Source organism: Cebus imitator, unplaced genomic scaffold (genome assembly GCF_001604975.1).
Source record: "Cebus imitator isolate Cc_AM_T3 unplaced genomic scaffold, Cebus_imitator-1.0 Scaffold38, whole genome shotgun sequence".
Classification (NCBI taxonomy): Eukaryota; Metazoa; Chordata; class Mammalia; order Primates; family Cebidae; genus Cebus; species Cebus imitator.
The window spans coordinates 2007405-2030469 of record NW_016107353.1 but is presented as its reverse complement, the minus strand read 5'-3'; the positions used below and the strand labels follow the sequence as shown (position 1 = coordinate 2030469).

The following is a 23065-nucleotide window of genomic DNA, read 5'->3' as shown; positions in this document are numbered from 1 at the left end:
ATGGGCTTGGCTTGCTAGATTGCAAACTCTTAGAAGGCAGGGACTCTGTCATGTTCTTGTTAATCTCGACACCCCGCCCTAAAGAGTGAAAGTACCTGGTATGGAAAAGTACCTAGTACCTAGTAAAGTACCTGGTGTAGAAAAGGGCTTCCGGGCCAGGAGCAGTGGCTCACGCCTGTAATCCCAGCACTTTGGGAGGCTGAGGTGGGAGGATCACCTGAGATCTGGAGTTTGAGACCAGCCGGACCAACATGGAGAAACCTTGTCTCTACTAAAAATACAAAATTAGCTGGGCGTGGTCACATGCTTGCAATCCCAGCGGTTTGGGGCTGAGGCAGGAGAATCGCTTGGACCAGGGAGGCAGAGGTTGCGGTGAGCTGAGATCACACCACTGTGCTCCTGCTGGAGCAACAAGAGCCAAACTCCATCTCAAAAAGAAAAGGGCTTCCATAAATTCCATTTGCTTTCCCCTTTTTCACACATTTGAGACTGCACTGACCGTTGAACTAATGCGTTCTTATGAACTAATGACCTTAATGACGCGGGGCTGGTGGGAAGACAGCCAGCACTTGCTACACACTTTGTACGTGTACTTGCCAGCGCAGGAGCTTGGCAATCATTGTTTTACACACTTTTTACAATGACCTGGAAAGGAAGTAGTGGTGTTCCTGTTTTACAGAGTATGGAGTTGAGGTTTGGAGATGTCAAGTAACATGTGCACGGTGTCATGGCTGGGTCACCCAGTTAGAAAGTCATGGAGCCATAATTCAAACCTAGGTCTTTGGGAATTTAAGGCACATAGTCTCTCCTTTACCCTTAACCTCTTGGAACCTCAGTTTCCTCATCTGTAAAATGGAGAGAAGAATACTTACTTCATAGGGTTGTTTGGATGAACAGAAATAAGATTGTAAGCCACCCAGGGCAGTGCTTGGCACCGAGTAGGCCTTCATTCCCTATTGCCTGTCACGCCATGACTTCTTGTCCTCAAGGCTTTGACAAGCACTTTACACACCTGGCATGCCTTTATGGCTGGCAATGCAGTTGACAGGTTTGCCCTCCATGTCTTTGTGTGTGCGTTGTTCACTGGCACACGTATGACCACTCTGGTACATGCCTCCCAGTTCCTCCTCCCCTCCCCCTGGAGCACAAGTGAGTCATTTTCCCTGGATCTCCCACCCCCCAAGTGAGAGACTACCGTCTTCTTTGTAACACAGTACAGGCAGCCAGGTTTCCAGTCACCCTGGAGGCTTCCCCTGGAGCAGCTGAGGTGAGGGATTCTACCCTTCCACATTAATTGCTTTTGTTTGCTCCTTTAAAATTAATTCCAACACAAACTCGTTAATTCTTTCTTTTTCCTCATCCTCATCCTCACTTGCTCTCTTCACCACTCAGTTTTGTTTTCCATTTTTTGGTCTCATTCTGTCTCTCTGGAGCATATAATGACCCCATTCAGAATGATTCTGCAGTGGTGACATCTCGCTGGGTAAGTTGGACGAGGTGGCAGCCACTGGGAAGGGGCTTCCCTGGTAGAGCTGGAGAGAGCTGTAATTTATATCTTTTGCTTCCTGATTCCCTTCCCTCTTATTCCTTTGGCTCTGGTCCCCTCATTCTCTGGCCCGAGGCACTGCCTGGGAAGGGAGGAGCTGGCTGGTTTCGGCGTCCACTAGTCTGGTCTGATCTGTCCCTTCATTTCCCAACTCCGTTTCATCTCCCACTCCCCTTCCTGGCCATTGATATATGGCATAGACTTGCCAGAATCACAGAAGGCAGAGGAGGTTGGATTCTTTTTCTTAACTCTTGTTATACGCTTCTCTCCAAGGGTTCAAACTGGAAAGTCTGGGAGTCCAGAAAGAGATGAGATTTTAAAAGCTCTTGTCCCCACCTTCAGGCTATTCTTTCTTCCCAGTGCTAGTCCTTCGGTGGAGCAGCAGGGCTCAGGGGCAGGCAAAACGGAAGCCTTCCCAGCAAACTGCCCTGCCAGGGCCTTGAAGGAAGCCTCTTTAGACCTGGCTTTTGTTCTGGTACAGCCCTAGCAGGGGACTTGTCACAGACAGTTGCCAGCTTTTGTGATTCTGTTCCAGTCGTTGACCTAGATGCCTGGAGTCTGACAAATCTTCAAGTACAGAAAAGCATTTCCTACAACCATGTGGATTGCAAATATATGTTTTTCGTGCTTACAAGCCCATGGGAGGGTGAGGCAGGGAGGGGGAGGGCAGAATGCAAGCTGGGCAGTATGCAAGTTGGCCTAGTGCATGATCTGAGTATCTTCCCCAGTGTGTGTGTTTGTGTGTGCGTGTGTGTGTGTGTGTGCACACGCATGCACGCATGCACCCATGCGCACGCACACACACACACATACACACACACCCCACATTTTTTTGAGATGGAGCTTCGCTCTTGTTGCCTGGGCTGGAGTGCAATGGCATGATCTCGGCTAACCACAACTTCTGCCTTCCGGGTTCAAGCGATTCTCCTGCCTCAGCCTCTCACGTAGCTGGGATTACAGGAGCCTGCAGTGATGCCCAGCTAATTTTGTATTTTTAGTAGAGACAGGGTTTCCTCCATGTTGGTCAGGCTGATCTCGAACTTCCAACCTCAGGTGATCTGCCGGCCTTGGCCTCCCAAAGTGCTGGGATTACAGGAGTGAGCCACCACGCCCGGCCACACACACCACTCTTAGGATGTCTGCCCTGATGTTCTCAGCTAGAACTAATGTCTCCTTCCACTGAATTCCTGTGGCACCAGTGACTTGTATCACTCACAGCAAGTCTATGCTTTCAGTTGTACGGTGGTTAGCAGATTGTATTGGATAAATAAATTGGGGCCGGACTGTAAAAGACCTTGCGTTTCAAGCTTCTATCCTGTAGACAGTAGAGAAGCACAGCAGGTTTGTGAGCGAGGGCGTGACTGAATTGTCACTTGAGGGAAGCACGGAGACCAGAGGTGGAGGCACCCTGTCATCTCAAGGGCAAGAGGAGTAGGGATGACTTGGTGCAGGTGGGTGGCTGGGCCAGTTTCATCTGTAGTCTGAAGGCAGTGTCATCGACAGGGAAGATTGCTTGGTGATGAGGGATTAGGATGCCACACTGAGAGCTGTTTCGGGGGCTCAGTGGGTTTGGTTGAGGACCTGTGACTTAGGGTAGAGTTGGTGACTGGAGACAGAAGAAGACCAGATGGAATTAGGCACAGGACCCTTATAAAGCCCCTCTTGACACTAAAGAAGTTCACATTGAGCCACCCCTTAAGTAGGGGCATTTGTCCTGGAATGCTTTAGAGGCTTCTCTTAAAGGTGACTTGGCTGAATTATTCACTGGCTTTCAAAGTCATTGAGATGTGGTGACAGGGGCTGTGGCAAGCAGAAGCTGTGGGGCCTGGGTCAAAAAACAGGTACAGATGTGTCCTGCCCATGCCACCTGGACACTCATCCCATGGCCCAGTTCAGAGCAGCCGGCCCTCTCACTCCCCCGGGGCTCAGCACTTACTGCCCAGACAGAAAAGGGGAGGGATGACATGACTCCTTGTCTGTCCACTTTCTCCCAAGGTCACCTTTGTCTCTGCTTGTCAAAACTGGCATCATCTCCCTGGCACTGCCAGCCCTGGAGCTGGGGGCTGCATGATATTCCCTCAGTGTCTTCTTGCCTTAACCCAGTGGCTCTGGCAAAGAGCAGGGAGAGGTGCAGTAGCCACTGCAGCGTAAAGATGCCTTTGAGAGATGGGATCCCTTCCAGACTCTTTTCCCTCCCTGCCCCCTACTCTAAGAGGGGACTTCTCCAGGGCCTTTCTCTGCTGGGGAAGGAAGAGAGGGACTTGGTCCAAGGGGCCCAGCCTGGCTGTCTATATGTTGAGAGGAGTTGTCTGCAGTCCTGGGCTGAGGCCAAGCTAAACAGCCCCCTGCCCAGCTGCCTGAGCCATTCTGCTTTCCTGGACTGCCCTGGAATGGGAGAGATGGTGTGTGCAGAGGGGAGGTGGTGGGGGCAGGGGTTTGTTATCTGCAGGTTAACCCTTGGGAGGCCAAGGGGAAGGAAAGCATCAGTGGGAAAGCGCCGCTGTCTGTGTCTTGGATAGGTGAGCTCATCCAAGAGCTTCCTCCTTTAGTGGAAGCTAGAATGGGGTGTGGCTGGGGAAAGAAGAGACATTGGTCAAAGGCTACAAAGTTTCAGTGAGACAAGGGGAATAAATACTGGTGATCTACTACACAGCAAGGTAACTATAGTTAATAATAATATAATGATAATGTATATTTTTAAATTGCTAAAAAGGAGGTTTTATTATATTTTATTTTATTTTATTTTTTAAAACGGAGTCTCGTTCTGCCACCCAGGCTGGAGTGCAGTAGTGCAGTTTCAGCTCAGGTAACCTCCATCTTCTGAGTTCAAGCTATTCTCATGTCTCATCTTCCTGACTAGCTGCGATTACAGGTGTGCACTACCGCACCCAGCTGATTTTTGTATTTTCAGTAGATATGTGGTCTCACCATGTTGGTCAGGCTGATCTTGAATTCCTGGCCTCAAGCGATCCACCCACCCTGACCTCCCAAAGTGCTAGGATGACAGGCATGAACCACCACGCCTGGTCAAGAGTAGGTTTTAAATGTTCTCACCACAAAGAAATGATAAATATGTGAAGTGGTAGCTACATTAATTAGCCTGATTCGATAGTTTCACTATGTATACATGTATCAAACCATTGCACTGTACCCCATAAATTTAGGCCATAATTATTTATCAATTAGAAAAGAAGACCAAATTTGGAATGATAACCCCAGAACCATCCTCCATGGTAATCGTATGGGAAGCGCAAATGTATGTCATAGGTAATCAGGAAAGCTGTTTGGAGCGTCAGGGTCTTTGACTCCCTCCCTTAGCACAAAGATTTGAGATTTGACTGAGCAGGATACAAAGGGGAGTTTGCGACCCACTCATCTTGTTGCCTCTCTCCCCGCCAACCCCGGCTCTCCCGCTGTGAGGGAGGGTTAGCTATGCTGTCCGCCTTCGTCCCTTGCCCAGAAGCGTGTTCACCACGGGGGAGCTTTTCCAGGTACCTGGACTGAAGCGTGTCTGTCCTGACCGCATGTCTACTCCATTCTACTCCGTCCCATCCCAGGACGTCCCCCAGAGCAGGTTCTAGAAATGGGATTCCCTTCCTTGCTGCCCCTGCTGTCCTATTACCCGTGGCCATTGTGTTCAAGACCTGGGGACAAATAGTGCAAGGCTAGGCCTCCTCAGAACTCACAACCTCAGAGGGACCTTCCCGTTTAAACAGGCTGATTAGGAAAGCTTGTTAATGATCAAGAGCACAATGAATGGATGGTCTTTGGTTTTAAGGGAGTTTTTTGCTAATGAAACCTTGGATGGAGGCCATTGAACTCGCTGGGTCTGGAAGTGGGTTGCTCACTGCATAGCCTGAGAAGGAACTTTCCCCCAGGGCAGCTGGGGAGTAGGGGCCAGGAGGTTCCTCCCAGAGAGCAAGCTTCCTCCTTCCCTGGCCTGCTGGGCGGTGAGAGAGGGCTCTGAGCTGGAGAGCCAAAGACTTGGGTTCCCAGCTGGCTTTGCACTCCCTTAAGGATGTGTAACTTCGGATCATTCACTATCCCCTTTGAGCCCTGTTTAAATCAGCTGAGAAGGGGGGATAATAATATAGCGCTTCCTCCTCTGGGTGATGTGAAGCTGCAATGAAAAATAGTCAACGTGTGTAAAACGCTATACAAAAGTCAGAGATTATTATTAGTATTGTTATTGTTCTTAGGAGAGGCAGAGAACTGGAGTCCTGGATGGGAGCTCTACTTTCACTTGGAAGTTTCCGCAGCCCACAGCTTCCTCCACAGGAGAGTAAAGCAGGGGCCTTTGGGTGGGAATTGCCTGCTCCTCCAAGCCACTTAGCTTTGGGCAAAGCCCTGGAGGGTTAGAGAAACCCTGGTCATCCTTCAAACACAAATCCCAGGGCCAGGTCCTTCTCCTCCGGCCCTGTGCCTTGCTTCCCCTTCTTCCTCACTCTCTTTGCTCAGCCAGTTTTCATTTCCCGCCTGGTGGAGCCGGGGGCCTCTGGCTCTCCTGGGCAGCGTGCCCGAGGCCTGGGGACCTGGGTCATCTCTGGCTTGGTTTGTCATTTGCCTTATCCTCACTTGGTGGAGGCATTGCAGAGCCTAACAGAAACCTCCTCCTCCCTAGGTGGGGCAGGAACTTTCGTTTATGATAATGATACCCTGCATTTATAGAGCGTCTTTTCTGCCGAGAGTTCAGAGCACTTTTCCTTCTATGCACGCTCTCATCTTTCTGGAAGTGCAGGCTGAGGGAAAGAATCACAGTGACTTTATAACTGAGGCTTGGAGGCACTGAGGGACTTGCCTTAGGTTATGCAGCCAGCAAGTGACAGCGCCAGGATTTGAGTGTCAGAGTTGGGACTGCTGCCGGGATTAATGTTGAGGTCCCTTCACTTTCAGCGAGGGACTTGTCGGCCTGCTTCCTTAGTGGCTAAAGAGTGAGGACTGATGCCTGCTTGCCTGGCTTTGGTGTAGGCTGATTCAGAGGTAACCTCAGGCCCTGTGATCTCTGAAGATCAGTGAGAGTGGGGAGGTGGGAGGTGACGTGGCCTGAAGGCAGCGGTGCCCTGGCCATCTTGTGACTGCCCAGCATGGGCATGAATATGGAACAAGCGCCTTGGCTGAATTCTGGGTTAACCCTCTGTCCCCTGCAGCAACGTGCCCGCGAAGCGTGAGCTAGGGCAGGCTCCTTTGGGCTCCTTGATTGGCTGCGTGGTCTGAGGCGGTGCCTCTTCCCAGCATTCCACCCTTCGGGAGGCAGGTGGATTAGTTCACTTGTCTCTCTTCCTGGAGCAGGCTGCCAGGAGTTAGGAAAGGGACCATTTGGGCATGAGGTGTGTTTGCACCCTGGCTCCTGCATACCATTCTAGGCGGGTAAGAGCAGGCTCCCTCTGAGCAAACTGGGCTGGGGATAGACACTGGGGCCTCTGGGGGCATGGGGCTTTGGGAGAAGGTGGGGACAACCGGCTGACTGTTGACTCAGTTTCTATCTTCCCAGGGGCCTCTCTAACACTCCCCCCTCTATCTTTCTTCCCTCACTCCTTACAGTTGCTTTCTTTTTCCTTTCCACTTCCTATTTTCTCCCTTTTACTCATTATTTACTCGGCACATTTGAGCTCTGAAATAGGCCCAGCATGGTTCCTCACCTTCTGTTTTCTCCCTTCCAAAGGACGTCTTCAAAAACCGAATATTGCCCCTCTCCCTTCTGAACTCTCTGTCCCCTTTTCCACCAGTTCTCTTTCCTCCAGAACGTTCTTCTCTCCTCTCCCAAGAGCTCTGGGATCAGTGGCACCAGGAAGTGCTAAGGGAGGAAGCAGCCTGGGAGGTGCCCGCTGTTTGCCCAAGGTGGGGTTGGCTGTGGCATGGGTTGCTTGGCTGGGCTGGGCTGGAGTATGGACGTGGGTGCTCAGCTCTTCTGTGTTCTTGTTCTTCCCACACCTTCTGCCTCCTTTCTTCTTCCCATTTCCCACTTCTGGCACCTACCTAATGCAGGCAGAAAGGCAACAAGGCACTTGATCAGCTGCTGCAGGTGCTGGCTGAGATGCTTGCTTTTTTTTTTTTTTTTTTGAGACAGAGTCTCACTCTGATGCCCAGGCTGGAGTGCAGTGGTATGATCTTGGCTCACCTCCTCAGTTCAAGAGATTCTCCTGACTCAGCCTCCTGAGTAGCTGGGATCAGAGGCATGCACCACCACCATGCATGGCTATGTTTTTTTGTATTTTTAGTGGAGATGGGTTTTCGCCATGTTGGCCAGGCTTGTCTTGAACCCCTGACCTCAGGTGATCTTCCTGCTTCAGCCTCCCAAAGTGCTAGGATTACAGGCATGAGCCACTGCACCTGGCCAAGATGCTCGTTCTTTCCAGACCCCAGGGTGCCCAAAGGCCAAACTCAGTATGAGGCTGGAAATGCTCTTTGTTTTCAGCTCTGAGCTGGGGTGATCTACGGAAGGAGGAGTGCTGGATTTCACCTCAGAAGACTGAATGGGGATCCTCCATACCCTCATGGTGGGGACTTGGGAGGACTGCTTCCTCTTCGGTGGCACTGGCTCTATCTCTGTCAAAGCCACTGAGGGGATCTGGCTATAGAAAGCGAGCTGTAACTTGTCACAGTGGTTCTGCTGGAAAGGGAAGAACAGACTGAAGATTCTCTCTACGAGCTCTCCAGGGCAGGAGCCCCAGAGACCTGGCCAGCTTAGAGGAGTTTATTGCGCTATTGCCTAGCACAGTTACTCCTAATCTGTAGGGTCTCATTTATATTTTTAAAGCTTTTTGTTAGAGAATCAAGCATATACAAAATTACACCAGTGTGCCGAAGCTGCAGTGGTTTTGAAGTCATCTCCTTGTCAGTCTTGTTTCGGGTCTATTCCTGGTCTGTTCTGCCCTCTGATAATTTTGAAGCAAATCCTAGACAGCTGAATATTTCATCTCTAAAGAAAGGGAATTCCATCACTTCTCAGCTTTTTGGCTAAGATTAAGTGTAAATATCGGGACCTTAAGAAAAATATCAAAACATGATTGCATCTAAGCAAAATGAACAATTCCTTAATGTAATCAACTATCCTGTTAATGTTTATATTTCCCTGATTATGTCTATTTATTTTTCTAGTATTATTTTAAATTTAGATCCAAATAAGGTCCATTCATTGTGATTGGTCTTTATAGCATTTCTCCTAATCTCTACGTATTCTCTCTCTTCTGAAGAAACTGGATTTTTTTTTGAGACAGGATCTCACTTTGTTGCCCAGGCTGGTCTCAAACTCCTGGCCTCAAGTGATCTGCCCACCCCGGCTTCTCCAGTACCTGGGATTACAGACATGAGCCACTGCATACAGCTTGGGTCATTGTTCTGTAGAGTTTTTCACATTCTCTATTTGGCTGATTGCATCGTCATCGTGTCGTTTAACATGTTCTGCTGTCCCTGTAGTTCCTGTAAATGTAGTTAGATTTAGGGCTTAATCAAATTCAGGTTCCTTTAATTTACTTATTTGTGGGACGGAGGCAAGAATCCATTCGTGGTGTGAACATCTATCAGGAGGCACACGATGCCTGGTTGTCTCCTTTTTGTGTGTGATATTGGCAGCCTAGATGATCACTGCCTAGCTCCATTAATCCATTACAGGCTAATTGCCTACTAATGACTCTCTAATTAGATGTCGCTTCTTTGATCTCACAGTAAGTGATCTTTTGCTTTGGAAAGGGGCCCTTCCCTGGGAGGCGGTGTTGTGGTGGAGGCTCTGGGATGGCAACAGGGTGGTCCACTCCCACCTGTTCTGGCTTCTCTGTGGACTGTAAGACGGGCGCCCCATAAAGGCCAGGTTGGAGGTCCTGGAAGGAGCCCTTTGCATTGCTTCCCAGTCATGTTTTAAGTCTTCGTACTGATGGAGGGAGTCAGAGCCTGAAACATTCCAAATAACTTTTCCAATTAACTATGAAATACAATTCAGCCATGTTTAATCAGATTAATGCTCAGACACAAATCTTTCCTGACTATCCCCTATAATCACCCCGGGCTCTTTCTACTACCAGTGGCCTAATAATAACTCTATAATAATAATAATAATAGTGTACACTCTGCAAAACACACACACGCAGGAAGTGGTACCGCACAGAGGTTAAGAGTGGAGCTTTGAGGTCAGCTGGCTTGGCTGTGAATTGTGGCTCCAGCACTTTCTGGTTATTTGGCTTTGGGCAAGCTAGCTAACTTCTCCCTGCTTTAGTTTCTATCTTACCTTACAAGGTTGTTACGAATATTAACTGAGACGGTGTAAACAAAGAGCTCAGCACAGTGCCTGGTCGATGTGCAGTAAATGTCGGCTATTGCTATTCTGAAATCACCTACTCATGGCAATCTAGTGTCTAGCTGCAAGAGTGTGCAGACAGTGCACAGGCCAGAGAAGGAGCAGACAACTGAAAGCTGACTGCGAGTGGGTGCGGTGGCTCACACCTGTAATCCTAGGACTTTGGGAGGCCGAGGCGGGAGGATCGCTGGAGCCCAGGAGTTTGAGACCAGCTTGGGAAACACAGTGAGACCCCATCTCTACAAAAAGTTAAAAAAATTGTATAAAAAAAGAAAAGTGACTGTATATCACAGACAGGACTGTATGGTGCTTGTTTGAGTATCCATCAATAAGGAGCTCTAAGCAGCGCCTAAAAGCAGCTTCTTTCCTTTTTACCTCAGCCAGGGTCATCCGAAAACAGCCAGGGCTCCAGCTCTAATTTTGAGAATAATGAGGTTTTATCCAGAGAAGTCAGGGAACTCACTTTCAGAAACACGGTGAGTCAGAGGATGTGCCTCGAATGGGAAAGGAAAGCCAGCCATCCCAGCTCTGATACCTGCTCTGTCCTTTCCTTCGGAATGGGAGGGAGCAAGTGAGGAGAGAGGACTGGGGCTTGGCTTAGACCTGCTCTTGCATTTTTCCCTTTTGGAGGCCTGGACTGTCCCTTGCCCTGGAGGCAGGCCCCCTGAGGCCTTGGTCTAGAGAGCCAGGTGGCTGTGCCTCCTCCCCAGGAGCTCGTGGTCCCCTGGGGCCTGGCACAGCTGCTTGCCCATCTGCCCCTGCAGATCAGAGATAGAAATCTGGAGTTAGACAATTGGACACCACAATCTGCATGGACAGAGAGGGAAGGCTGCTTGCAAGGTGCCAATCAACCACGGGGCTCCCAGTGCTCTCTGGGGCCTCAGTGGGCCAGAGACTGCAGGCCAAGAGGGGGTCCCAGAAGGCACCCGTCGGCATCAAGGCTCATTTGCCCTGTGCTAGCTCCTTATCGCTGTCTACTTCCTGTACCTCTTCACGTGCTGTGCACTAGAGACACAAGACATCCTGTGGCCTGAGAGGGAGACAGAGAGGAATGGAGCTGAGGATAAATCGGGAGCGAGGTCTCAGCGCCAGGTGGGTGGGGGAGGTAGGAGGGACAGACAAGCAGAAAGCCCTGGTCCTGCTTTCTTGGGCATTAAATCAGGAAGACTGGTGCACAGTGAATGAAACGAAATGCTGTATTCCTGTTTCACTGGGTTTGCGCCTGTTACATCCTCGAGCTACTTCTTTTGCTGGGAGTGCAGCCTTGTGACTCAAGCATGTGAGCAGAGAGTGGCAGGGCTTCTATCCCAGGAGGAGGAGGAGCGGGTGGAGAGAGACTGGGGAGAGGCTGAAACCCAAGTAGCTGCTTTGTCCATGATTTCCTGCTACAGAGGCTGCTGTACAGAGCGGGCTTCTGCCTGGACCACTCCCTGCCTAAGTGCGGAGCCCCAGGATTTGGGCAGTAAGCAGATCCTTGCCCCATTTGGATCATATAGGAAGGAGGGAGCCACAGTAAGGATGATGAAAGGCAGTGAATGCAGAATGAGGTCAAGTCCTAGTGCTGAGCTCCATGCTGACACACAGAAGGCACTCATGAAACATACATGGAATGAATGAATGAATGAACCAACAAAGGAGAAGGAAAAAGGGGTTTGATTACATTTATCCTCTGACTCAATTCTCAAGCTTGATCCTTAGCAGTTGGATTTAGGGCTTGGACAGCAAAAGTTATTTGCTAGAAATGTGTTGTGAGTAGGGGTAAGGCTCGATGATCTATCACCTGGAGCACTGCTTTGTGAATTCATCAGGCTTTTTGTTCTCCTCTTTTTTTTTTTTTTTTTTTTTTGAGATGGATTTTTTCTCTTGTTACCCTTGCTGGTGTGCCCTGGCCCGATCTCGGCTCACCGCAACCTCCGCCTCCTGGGTTCAGGCAATTCTCTTGTCTCAGCCTCCTGAGTAGCTGGGATTACAGGCACGCACCACCATGCCCAGCTAATGTTTTTGTATTTTTAGTAGAGACGGGGTTTCACCATGTTGACCAGGATGGTCTCGATCTCTTGACCTCATGATCCACCCGCCTCGGCCTCCCAAAGTGCTGGGATTACAGGCTTGAGCCACCGCGCCCGGCCATGGTTCTCCTCTTTCTCTTTTGTCTTCATGCCTCTGTGGTGCTCACTTGGGTGGGGGGTGGCATGGACAGGGGAAGCCACACAAGGCTTGTTAGAATGAGAGTTGGAAGCCTCTGTAGACTCAGCGTCTGTGCTCTCATGACCCTCTTTAGGTTGCAAATATGGGTCTCGGTTGTCTCTGTTTCTTTGCCAGTGCTTTGCACATAGTGGGCACTGATAGAACATTTGATGAGCTATGACGTGGCTGTGTGTTGGCATAGGCAGAAGGGAGAAGCTTTCTTCTCCTGACTCAATTGTGTCTAAGGGACAGGGGAGGTGAGTATCTACTTGTGCCCTCTGTTCTCCACAAACTGAAGGGCACAGTTGGAGCCGGGCTCTGTTTCAGCTGGCAGAAGGGGGCATGGAACTGGAGCTGCCCTCGGCCGTGGGGAAGGTTGGCCACAGCAGGACTGGACACGTGGAGTGCTCAGAGCCTGCCTCACAAAGCAGCTTAGGAGAAAATTAAGTGGACTCAAGCCAGGGGAAGCATGGCTCACTGTGCTGGACGCGTTAGGGAGGGGGCTGGGTAGGGTGAGGAATGGGGCTCACTGTTGACACAGGGACCCTGCCCCTTTTGTGTTCAGCCCAGCCTATATGTTAATGGAAGCCCAGCAGTGCTTGGCATTGGCAGCCTGGAAATGGCTGCTACTACCTTTCCCCATGCTGCCCTTCCACCCCTTCTTCATCTGGGCCCTGAGATCTTTGCAGGACTAAGTGGCCTTGTGCCAGGCAGAGCAGAGTCTTTCTCCATGGCCTCCTGGGTTTGCTCACAGGCTACTCTAAGAAACCACCAATAAGGAACCTTCTCAGGGCTCAGGGTCCTGAGCACCTTTAGAATTTTCTAATAGGGGGCCGGACGCAGTGGCTCATGCCTGTAATCCCAGCACGTTGGGAAGCTGAGGCGTGTGGATCATGAGGTCAGGAGTTCAAGACCAGCCTGGCCAAGATGGTGAAACTCCATCTCTACTAGGAATACAAAAAAATAATTAGCTGGGCACAGTGGTAGGCGCCTATAATCCCAGCTACTCAGGAGGCTGAGGCAAGAGAATCCCTGGAACCCAGGGGGCAGAGGTTGCAGTGAGCCAAGATCATGCCACTGTACTTCACAGCCTAGGTGACAGAGTAAGACTCTGTCTTAAAAAAAAAAAAGTCTCTAATAGGATTTTGTCTTCCAGATAGGAAGGAAAACCCATCCAGATCTTATAGAGAAACCAAAGCCCCATGAGGCAAGGGCTTGCCTACAGTAACATGCACGCTGAGGGGCTCACCAAGCAGGCAGCTGGGCATTCGGGCTGCCAGTGGGCCTGAGCTCTCAATGTTTCTGAGCATGAAGATCTCATGTGGTGCCCATTGGTTCTTTGTCAAAGCAGAGGTTTATTGATGTGAGATTTTTGGTAGGGCAACCAATTTGTCCCAGTGTGCTTGAGACTCTCCTGACCTGAGCACTGAAAGTCCTGGACAAACTGGGACAGTTGGCCACCATGTCCCTACGGAGTCTCCCCCTGCCAGCCTTCTAAACCCAGTTTGCATTTCTCTTTATTGTTTTAATTGCAGGAAACATTTCTTCCTAACATTTGTTTTCTATGGGCTAACCTCAGAGAGCTGAACTTGCAGATAACTGGGAAAAAAATGTCACCTGCCCAGGGTGCCTGACACAAGCCTTTCTTATCTCAGGAGCTCTTAAGACAATCCAAATAGTTGCATCTCTCTAAATGCAGTTGAGGTAACTGAAGCACAGTGTGGAGGTGGCTCCTGCCTCTCCCTTGCTGAACGCTCTGATCAAATTCTATATTTCTGCATCTCCTTTCTTCTAAGTAACTCCAGTATTATCTGACCTCCAGTCTCCTTTACCCAACACAGTCTGTAAGCCAAAGGGTGAAGACACAAACAGGTGACACCATAGCCTTTCAATCAATGGAGAAACTGAAGTCTATGGAAGGTTTAGTAAGCAGTTTGCCTCAGGTGAGATAAAAACAGCATGCTCAGAATCGACTTCCAATTCAGCACCTTTAGACATAAAGCCTTCAGCTTTTGTGACTTCTGGAATAGTTTCTCCACTTTCACTCATTTCTTCTGAATTGTATCTCTCCCAGTTAAGACTCATTCTCGGAGAAAACTGTCTCTAAGTTCTCTTTATTTGGTTCCTTTCCTTGTCTTATTGATGGTGAGACATTTCTGTCTCAGCATGAGCCGCCTCTCTGATGAGGACCGTAAAGTAGCCAGAGCTGGAGTTTCCTATTGCCAGCCCTGCCCTTCCTGTCCTATCCCATAAAGGAGTTATTCATTGAGGCCCCTTTCTTTATCCTATTTATACATCTTTCCAGCACGTCTTTGTCCTCAGTGACAAACCCATTCTATCCTCTACTTCAGCCTTTAAGATACAAAAATTTCCTTCCATCTTCAAAATCCCTTCACAATCCATAGCCCTGATTCTTACCAGACATCCCTGGCAATCAAAGTGAGAGCAAAGAACTGCCCTTTGCAGGACTGGCCCATGGGCCGCAGCAGGACTCTGGGGTGCGGACCCCAAAGAGGGCTCCTGACTTCCTTGTGCAGCTGAAATACACCCTCACTGGCTGGACTTCTATTGCACCTCATCACAGCTAGGAGTGACTCACGCAGACTCAGGCAGAACCTGGGGGCCCAGGGCAGAAGTGTGACTTCGGGTCTCACTCGTCAGAACGCTCATTCAGTATGCTCGTAATTAGAATTGAGCGATCTCACGGACGAGCGGTACTGGGCTAACTTGGTTAGGAGCACAGCTCTGGAGTCAGTCTGCTCAGGTCCTTGCCAAGTCCTGCCACTCCGTCCTTGAGCAGGATATTTAACCTGATTTTGCCTCAGGTTCCTCATCTTAAGAGAGAGGTCACAGCAATAACCATCTCAAAAGGCTGTTGTGAAGACCAAATGAGTTGCATTTAGAATTATGCCTCTCAATAGTATACACTCAATAAATAGCTATTATTATAAGACTCGGTAGCTTATGCCCTCTGCCATTTACCTCTCTAGTAAGCTGTTCATTCATTTGACAAATACATACTGAGCACCTATTATGCACCAGGAACACAAGTGTAACGTTGCTGAAGCCTTCCAGTGACACGGGCAGTTATAATGCCTTCTAATTTCACATTAGCTTTCTTTCTTCCTAAATGTCCATTTGGCTGTGACAGCAGTTGAGAAGTCATCACTTTGGTCCCATCTAGCTCTCGGTGATTCTAGTCTGCATGTTGAGGGGTAAAGGCCACTGGCCTTGGGCGCCAGAGGACCTGAATTCCATTGATGATTCAGCTGGTAACCATCTGGGAGCTGTTGGACACGGTGCTTCATCTTTTCTGAGCCTCAGTGTCTCCATTCTACCTTGAGGGTGCTGCGGAGATAAGATGAGATGACAATGCGAAAGTCCTATTAAATGTCAGGTACTAGGATTGAGCAACCAGAAGGCAGTCCTTGGGAGGGTGCCCCATCTAAGTGCGGAGGCGGGCCTCCCCCAGCAAGGCTCTGAAGATAACTCACGTGAGAGTGTCAGGCCTAGTACAGTGCACTGTGGCACGTAGTAGATACACAGTTAATGCCGCCACACAGCTGTAGACCCTTAGTAAATGTTTGTCAAATGCATAAATGTGACATAAATGGCCCCAACCAATGTAAAAGCAGGGAAGTCATTAAGTTCCAAGGACATGCAAAACAAAGGGAAGGTTTGGACATGTTCTATCTGGGAGGACTTCCTGGAGGAGACGACTTAGATTTAGGACGGGAAGACCTTGCATCCATAAAATGACACTCCATGCAATAGGAAGGGCATTTGCAACATGTGTAGGGCCAGTTAGCTTGTTTGAGGTGGAAGAGCAGTCCCCAGAATAAGAGGAGTAGGATAGGAGTTTACATGGGCGGTAGCCACAGTAGGGTTTTGAGAGAGCACATGCTTGGCTGTGGGAATGTGAGGAGCATGTTTGAGAAGTGTGATTGTGTTTGGAGCGGACCACAGGAGGCCCATTATCTGCTGTCTGCCCATTAAGGAAAGAATCCCAGTGGCGGATAGCTCTGGATAATAGTGACAGTGGCTGACGCTCTGGGGACCTGGGACTGCCTGGGACCGCCTGCTAAGCAGCCAGCTTCTATCGTCCACTAACGGCACTTTGAAGGTGGTGAAATCTGGATGGCACCAGTCTGCTGTGTGACCCCACTGGCTTCCCAAGTCACAGCGGGGAGCTGGTGGGGCTCATTAAGAGTCCTGGGAACTTCTGCGGAGTGGAAAGCAAGGGCACAGAGAACTTCCAGAGGATGTAGGGCCGCTGGGACTAAAGCCATCCAGTTTAGAGCCTTGAGGTGCATAGATTATCATTTCTTCTTTCCTCCCTTTCTTTTCTTTCTTTCTTTTTTTTTTTGAGACGGAGTTTCACTCTTATTGCCCAGGCTGGAGTGCGATGGCGCCATCTCGGCTCACTGCAACCTCCACCTCCTGGGTTCAAGTGATTCTCCTGCTTCAGCCTCCCAAGTAGCTGGGATTACAGGTGCCTGCCACTACGGCCAGCTGCTTTTTTGTATTTTTAGTAGAGACGGGGTTTCTACATGTTGGTCAGGCTGGTCTCAAACTCCTGACCTTAGGTGATCCACCCGCCTCGGCTTCCCAAACTGCTGGGATTATGGGCATGAGCCACCAAGCCTGGCCCTTTCCTCCCTTTGAACAAGAAGTCCGGGCACACGTAGGTGCTCATCGTTAGTGTATGAAATTGGGCAGCATAAGACTAAAGAGGTGTGTGTAGGGAGGTGGGCTCAGACAGACCTGAGGTCCTATGCAAGCTCTGCCACCTGCTGTGTGACTTTAAGAAAGGTTTCTAACCTCTCTGGGCACCACTTTTCTCATATATGAGAAGTCAGAGTAACAAAGCCTTTTGCCAGGGGGTTAATTTGAGGACTAGCTAAAGTATAGAGAACAGCGGCTACATAGCACGTGGTAAAGTGCTCAGTAAGTAAGCGGTGGTGGTTTATGTTTTTAGTTTCTTCTTCTCAACATTGTTTAGTCTCCTGCTAAGGGAGAGAAGGCGGAGCAGGCCCTGCCAGGGCCCCAGGGGCAGCTCCTGGGCCTACCTTTCCTGACTCAGCAGCAGGCTGGGCCCACTCGGGCCTGCACTGCCCTAAGCACTGGGGCCACCAGGCTGTGAGCTGCCCTCTTCTCCTTTGTACCCTGGCAGACACACAGTAGACATTTATTAAATGCTTGTTGAATGAAAGATGCATTTGACATGGTCCTTGTTCTTTCAGGTTCACAGTCTAGCAGGGGAGACCCACTTGTAAATAAAGAACGAAGAAAAATAAGATGAGATGCACAGAGTGCTTTGCAAACACAGAGGGAGGAAGACTGCCTGGGCAGAAGTAAAAAGTGGCTGCAGGGTCAGGTTTAGGTTGAACCTTAAAGTATGGGAAGCGTAGGGTGGGAGGGATGAGGTTCCTGCAGAACACGCAGCATGCACAGAGGCTGAGACGCAGGAGGAGGCATGTGCGCCGGAACTAGATCAGCAGAGGCAGAGGCTGGAGCACAGAGTGCACTGCAGGGGCCAGTGAGGGAGGCTGGAAGGTGGACCAGCTTGTGAAGAGCCTTGACAGCTCTACACAGGAGACTGGACTTAATCCTTTAAAAGCTGTAAGCAGACATGGGGCACAATCAATTTGCTTCCTTTCCTCTCCTTACTCCTATCCTTATGGTCATATACAGATGAGTTGAGGATCAGAGAGGCTTGTGGCCTGCCTGAGGGTGCACAGCATATTAGCTGTGAGGTCAGAGGGAGAGTCCAGTGCCTTTGCCTTTGGCTTCCCCTAAGTGGTGCTTCATGTAGTGGACTGTCCTGACGATGTTGCTTGACTCCCTCTACCATCCTTGTGGGCAGCCATGGCTTCTGGCTAACGCTATTCCATGTTCCGACCCGAAAACAGCAGCCTTCTCCATTTAAAAAGCCCAGTGTGATTGAGCATGGACCTCCCGCTTCACCATCCGCCCCCTTCTTTGGCTCAAAGAAGAAGCCACAAGCTCCCTTGGAAATAGCCTCCTGCTTCATTTCCAGGTGCCCAGCTGCCTGGCATGCACCAGGCTTGGCTTGAGAACGTGTTTTTCAAAAAAGATCAGGCAGGCTTTGCAGAATGTAATGGCATTATTCTGGGTTTTTGGGGGAAAGCTAACAACCCCTCTGCCCCCCTCCTCATCCTACACACACATGCTCTGGAGATGCAGCTCCAAGAGTGCTGCCGGCCAGCCCTGGTGCTGTGCATGCAAGAGGCCTCCACGGAGCATGCGGAGGGGGCGGTTGATGCATGAACAATAGCATGTGGGGAGAGATAGGGGACCCAGCACTTTCCAAAAGAGAAGGAAGAGCAGTGGGGCCCCACAGGGGCTCAGTATAAATAGGGCTGACCAGAAAGTCTCCCTATCTCTCTGCCCCAGGGAAATTCCAGAGAGAAGCTAAGTTGCCAAATTATGGTTTCTAGTTGTTTCCCTGGGTCATGCAGGCACGAAGCCTGCTCAGAGCCCCTTCCTGTAGAAGCCTCTCCTCCCTCCCACCCACAGGCTCCTGGGGAGGGCATGGCTCCTTCTTCAGGGCACTGCTGGCACTGGTTCCCCACCTGAGAAGCACCCCCCATGCTCACCCCATTTCAGGGGTTGGGAGTCAAGTGGAGGGGTCTACCCAGTGTGCACTGCACGCTGCCATCCTCCGTCACCCAAGACAGCACCGAGCCTCCACTGAATGGGTGGGCATGGAGGCACAAAGGCGGGTGGAGCATAGCATTCCCCCAGGGAAGGGGCTGCCGGTTCTTTGTTCCCTTCCTTTGTGGTGGGAAAGGAGAGAATAGGGACATGGGGCAGCAGTGCCTTAAGTCCTGTGGCTTCCTGGCCCCTTGCTACTCGTGCTCTCTACTGACATCCCGGATAGATTCTAGGAGGACAGCCTGCTCCATTTGTCCCATTAGAATTAGACCCACCGGGGGTGGTGTGCCGTGGTTCAGCTGCACTGGCTTGAGACGACCATGTGCTCCTGGGACCCGCCCACCCTTTTCCTCCCTCCCTCCTCTTCCCTGCCTGCCCTGTCTCTTTCTCCCTGCTCTCTTTCCTCCCTCTTTATGTCTCCCTTCTGCCCTTCCTTTCCTCGCTTTATTCCCCAAATATTTATTGAGAAATGTTTATATGCCAGATACCAGGAATGCAAAGATGAGTAAGACACGGCCACTGCCCTCAAGGAACTTGGAGTGCTGTGGGGGAGACAGACATGTACACAAATGACTGCAGTGCAGGACGACAGGCGTGACTCAGAGGTACCCTGCGTCTGACTTACAGACAAAGTGCACAGGAGGGAGGGCCACTCCTGTTGGGTGGGGACGGGGATGTATGGGGACTGGGAGTGCCTACCAGCTCTAAAAGAAGCCTGCCTTAACGGGACCCTCCCTCGCTTACGTTCACACAGCTGTGACAACGAGAAAGTCTCTTAATGTCTCCTGATCTCAGTTTCCTCAGTTATTTAAAAAAAAAAAAAAAAAAAGTCTCCTGATCTCAGTTTCCTCAGTTATTTAAAAAAAAAAAAAAAAAAGTATGTTTGGAGCTTACCACAGAACGAAAAGATATGAAAAGTCTTTTCATATCTTTTTTTCATGGGTTGTGCCAGCTATCAGGAGATAGCCAGCTCTCATTTGTAAGGACAGCGAACAGGACACTGGAAATTTTGGAGGCTGACAGCTTGCTCCTCCTCCTGCATCCTGTGTTATGAAATGTTCCGTAGCACAGGAAAGGGCTGTGGGCGCCTCGCAGGGAGAGGAGAGTGAATCCGCAGTTACAGCTCACTTCTGTCTTCTTTCTCCTCTTTCCTTCCCACCAGAAGTATCCACTGGGTTGATGTGGCACAGTGTCAGTTCTGGAGGTGAACCGGGTACCGACTTTGCATGGTTATCCAGATGGGAAGGAAGCAAGCGCAGATTGGGCGAGCTAGGGACCACAGGAACTTGGAGACACAGGTTACCTGACTTTCTGCTCTTCCATTGATCGAACCAGAAACTTTCCCTCCCTTCACTGCGGGCTCACTCACAGAGTGGCCTCTGGCAAGCCATGGGTCTCTCAGGGCTGTAAAACCAGACTCTTCCCCTCCTAACATGTCTGGGCCATGGAGAAAATGAAATGAGACATGCTCAGAAAGAACCCGAGTCTTCTAGAATAAAGGGTGTGGGAGAGATGTAATATCATCTAGTCAGGTTTATACTGTTCAAATGAATCGAATACTTAATGCGTTATATGGTTATGAGTCCTGTTAACCAAGTTTATTATCGCCAGCTATTGCAGTAGAAAGCTCTGAACTTTACAGTGGGAACCTGGAGGTATTGTTTCCTGAATCAGAGCCACTTAAAAATTAAATTGCTTGGATTTGAAGCGAGTGCCTACGAGGCCACCCCTATGAAGCCACCCCCTCACTGACAAGGCCAACTTCTCAGTGGCCAAAACTTTGTAGGGCCAGCCTTTCCCTTCTATGCGAGAAGTTGGCTGCAAGGTGAAACAGACGCTATAGTCCAGTGGCTCCAAGTCCAGACTTGGGAGGCAGAGTTCAAATCCCGGCCCTGCTACTTCTTCTTCTTCTTTTTTTTTTTTCTTGAGATGGTATCTTTCTCTGTCAGGCTGGAGTGCAGTGGCGCAATCTCAGCTCACTGCAACCTCTGCCTCCCAGGTTCAAGCGCTTCTCCTGCCTCAGGCTCCCAAGTAGCTGGGACTACAGGTGCGCACCACCACACCCAGCTAAGTTTTGTATTTTTAGTAGAGATGGGGTTTCACCATGTTGGCCAGTGAACTCCTGACCTAGTCTTGAACTCCTGACCTCGTGATCTGCCCACTTCAGCCTCCCAAAGTGCTGGGATTACAAGTGTGAGCCACTGCACCCGGTCCCGCTACTTTTTAGCTGTGTGACAACTTAACCACTCTGTGGTTCAGTTTCCTCACTTGCACAGCAGGGGTAATAATAGTACCGACCCCGCTGAATTGTAACTGAGTCAATTTGAAGCACTTGACCCTGTGCTCGGGGATCCTCTACCTGCTCGGTCCAGCCACGGCTCTGTCCAGTCACCTCTGTCTCCTTCTCTAAAGCCAGGACAGACACCTGTGAAATCTCCTAAGCACTGGGAATTGTACTCTAAGAACATATTGTCTTTGGAGAAACACTTCTTAGCTTCTCCCGTGTAGCGACTTTCAGCTTTCCCCCCACGCTACAGAAGGATATTTACCTCGTAAGCAAAGATACCCATGCACGCAGGTGTACCCCCACACGCACTCCTGTGCGTATAAGTGTATGAAATAACACTTGTATATAGCACCTGCGTCAAGTACTTTTCCAAATGCTCCACAAATATTAACAAACAGAGTCCTCACAACAGCGATATGAGGTGGATACTGTAATCATCCTCATTTTAAATTGAAGAAATGGAAGCATAGAAAGCCTAAATGGCTGAGTCAGGATTCCGATACTGTGTATGTGTGTTTTAACAAAAGGATCCCAAAATAATACTTATTCTTACCAAGTGCAGTATACACTATGTTATATTCTGTTCCATCAAATTTTTAAAAATGCATTTCTCCTATGTGCCGATTTAGATTATGTTTTACTAATTTGGGCTCCCAACCCACTGATGACTCCAAAGCCACAGTTTGAAAGATAGGGTGATGAGAGGAAAACTTCTGAGGAGAAAGAAACGGCAGATTTCCTCTGTGTGGCCTGTGTTCAAAGGTGGGTGGAGCTCTAGCCGGGAGTGTTGGTGGGGCTCTGAGATGGATGAGAAGGTGCCTCCTGTTTTCAGATGTGAGGTTCTAAAGAAAATAGGCCCAGACCCTCAGAGCTGGCTGAGGAGGCGAAGGCTGCAGGTGGGGCCAGGCTTGCATTCCTGGTGGGGCAGATTCTGCTGATAAACTTTCAGAAGAGGCCTGCTTGTTATCTTATCCTTCTCCAGAGTGACATCAGGGAAGGACTTGGAAGCTGGAGCCCCTGCTGGAGCTGGGACTTAGGGCTGCTTGCTGTGCCTGGGGGCCTCTTTAGGCTTGGACTCGTATTCTATCAGCAGTACCCTATGCTTAACTTTTTGGTTTAACTTTTTGAGACATTTTTATATTTACCAAGTTATTTTATGCTCAGAAGAGCTGAATTTGGTAAGCGTAGGTTCCATTCCATTCTACAGGTGGGGAAAAGCGGCCGAGCGGTGCTGGGTGACTTGGTCCAGGCTGGAGGAGACTGGAAGGCACCTCCAGACATCCAGTTCCAGTTATCTCTGCTGCAGATGGTGTGTTAGATTATGCGATTGGCCTTGGAGACGTTTAAGGAGTAGATACGAGGAGGAGGCCACTTTACCTGCCTGGGGTTTGTCATCTAGCCCCTCTGTTCTTTAGCCCCAGTAGCCCCTGGTGAAATACAGTAGGGTTGATTGAGGCCCACCCTGGGATATCCTAACCCGAGGCCAAAGGAAAGAGGAATGAGCCGATATCTCTGTTGATTCCCTAGTGGGAAATGGGTTTAAATAGGTACATTTGATATCAGTCTTGAGTTCTCCAGTGGGGAATGGGCTTACATTCCAGGCGGCCAGATAAAAGCTAAATCAAAGGCTGGGAGGCCAGAAAAGAGGGAAACCCTCGAGGGAAACTGTGAACTTTTAGAAGGACCTCCATCTCTGTGGAATACGTTAGTTAAGTCCGTGTGCCAGTGAGTGGGGAGGCGGGGCAAGCTCAGCTCCGGGGGCTCTGCCAGCTCTGGGTGGTGCTGAGCGAAGCTTACCCCTGCATATCCTGCACTGGCACTGGGAACAAGGGGTTGGGTACCCCTGGACTCACCCATTGAAAGCATTTCTCCCATGTCCCTATTCTGAGCGGCCTGCAGCTGTCTTTCCCGGCAGCTGTCTCCCTGAGCCTACTTGGGTTTCTCGTGGGCACAGGGAGTGCTCTGACACCCACTCTCCACATCCTGTACCGAGAAAGCCAGGTTCTTACCCAACCAGGGCCTCTCCTCCCCTCGTCAGTCCCAGTGATTCTTTTAATAGTTTAAAAAGTTAGAAAAA

The 23065-nt window shown here is 49.9% G+C and overlaps 1 protein-coding gene across 18 annotated transcripts in view; it reads left to right on the top strand.

Moving 5' to 3' along the window:
* PLEKHA6 (pleckstrin homology domain containing A6) overlaps nt 1-23065 on the top strand; it is a 163919-nt gene that overhangs the window by 37666 nt on the left and 103188 nt on the right. The window contains exon 1 of one of the 18 annotated variants that reach the window (XM_017525394.2): nt 6895-6913. The exons of the other annotated variants lie outside the window; for them this stretch is intronic. The gene's annotated coding sequence lies outside the window, so the exon portion shown is untranslated. Of the gene's footprint in view, nt 1-6894; nt 6914-23065 lie in introns of those variants that run through there. 18 annotated transcript variants of the gene reach the window in all.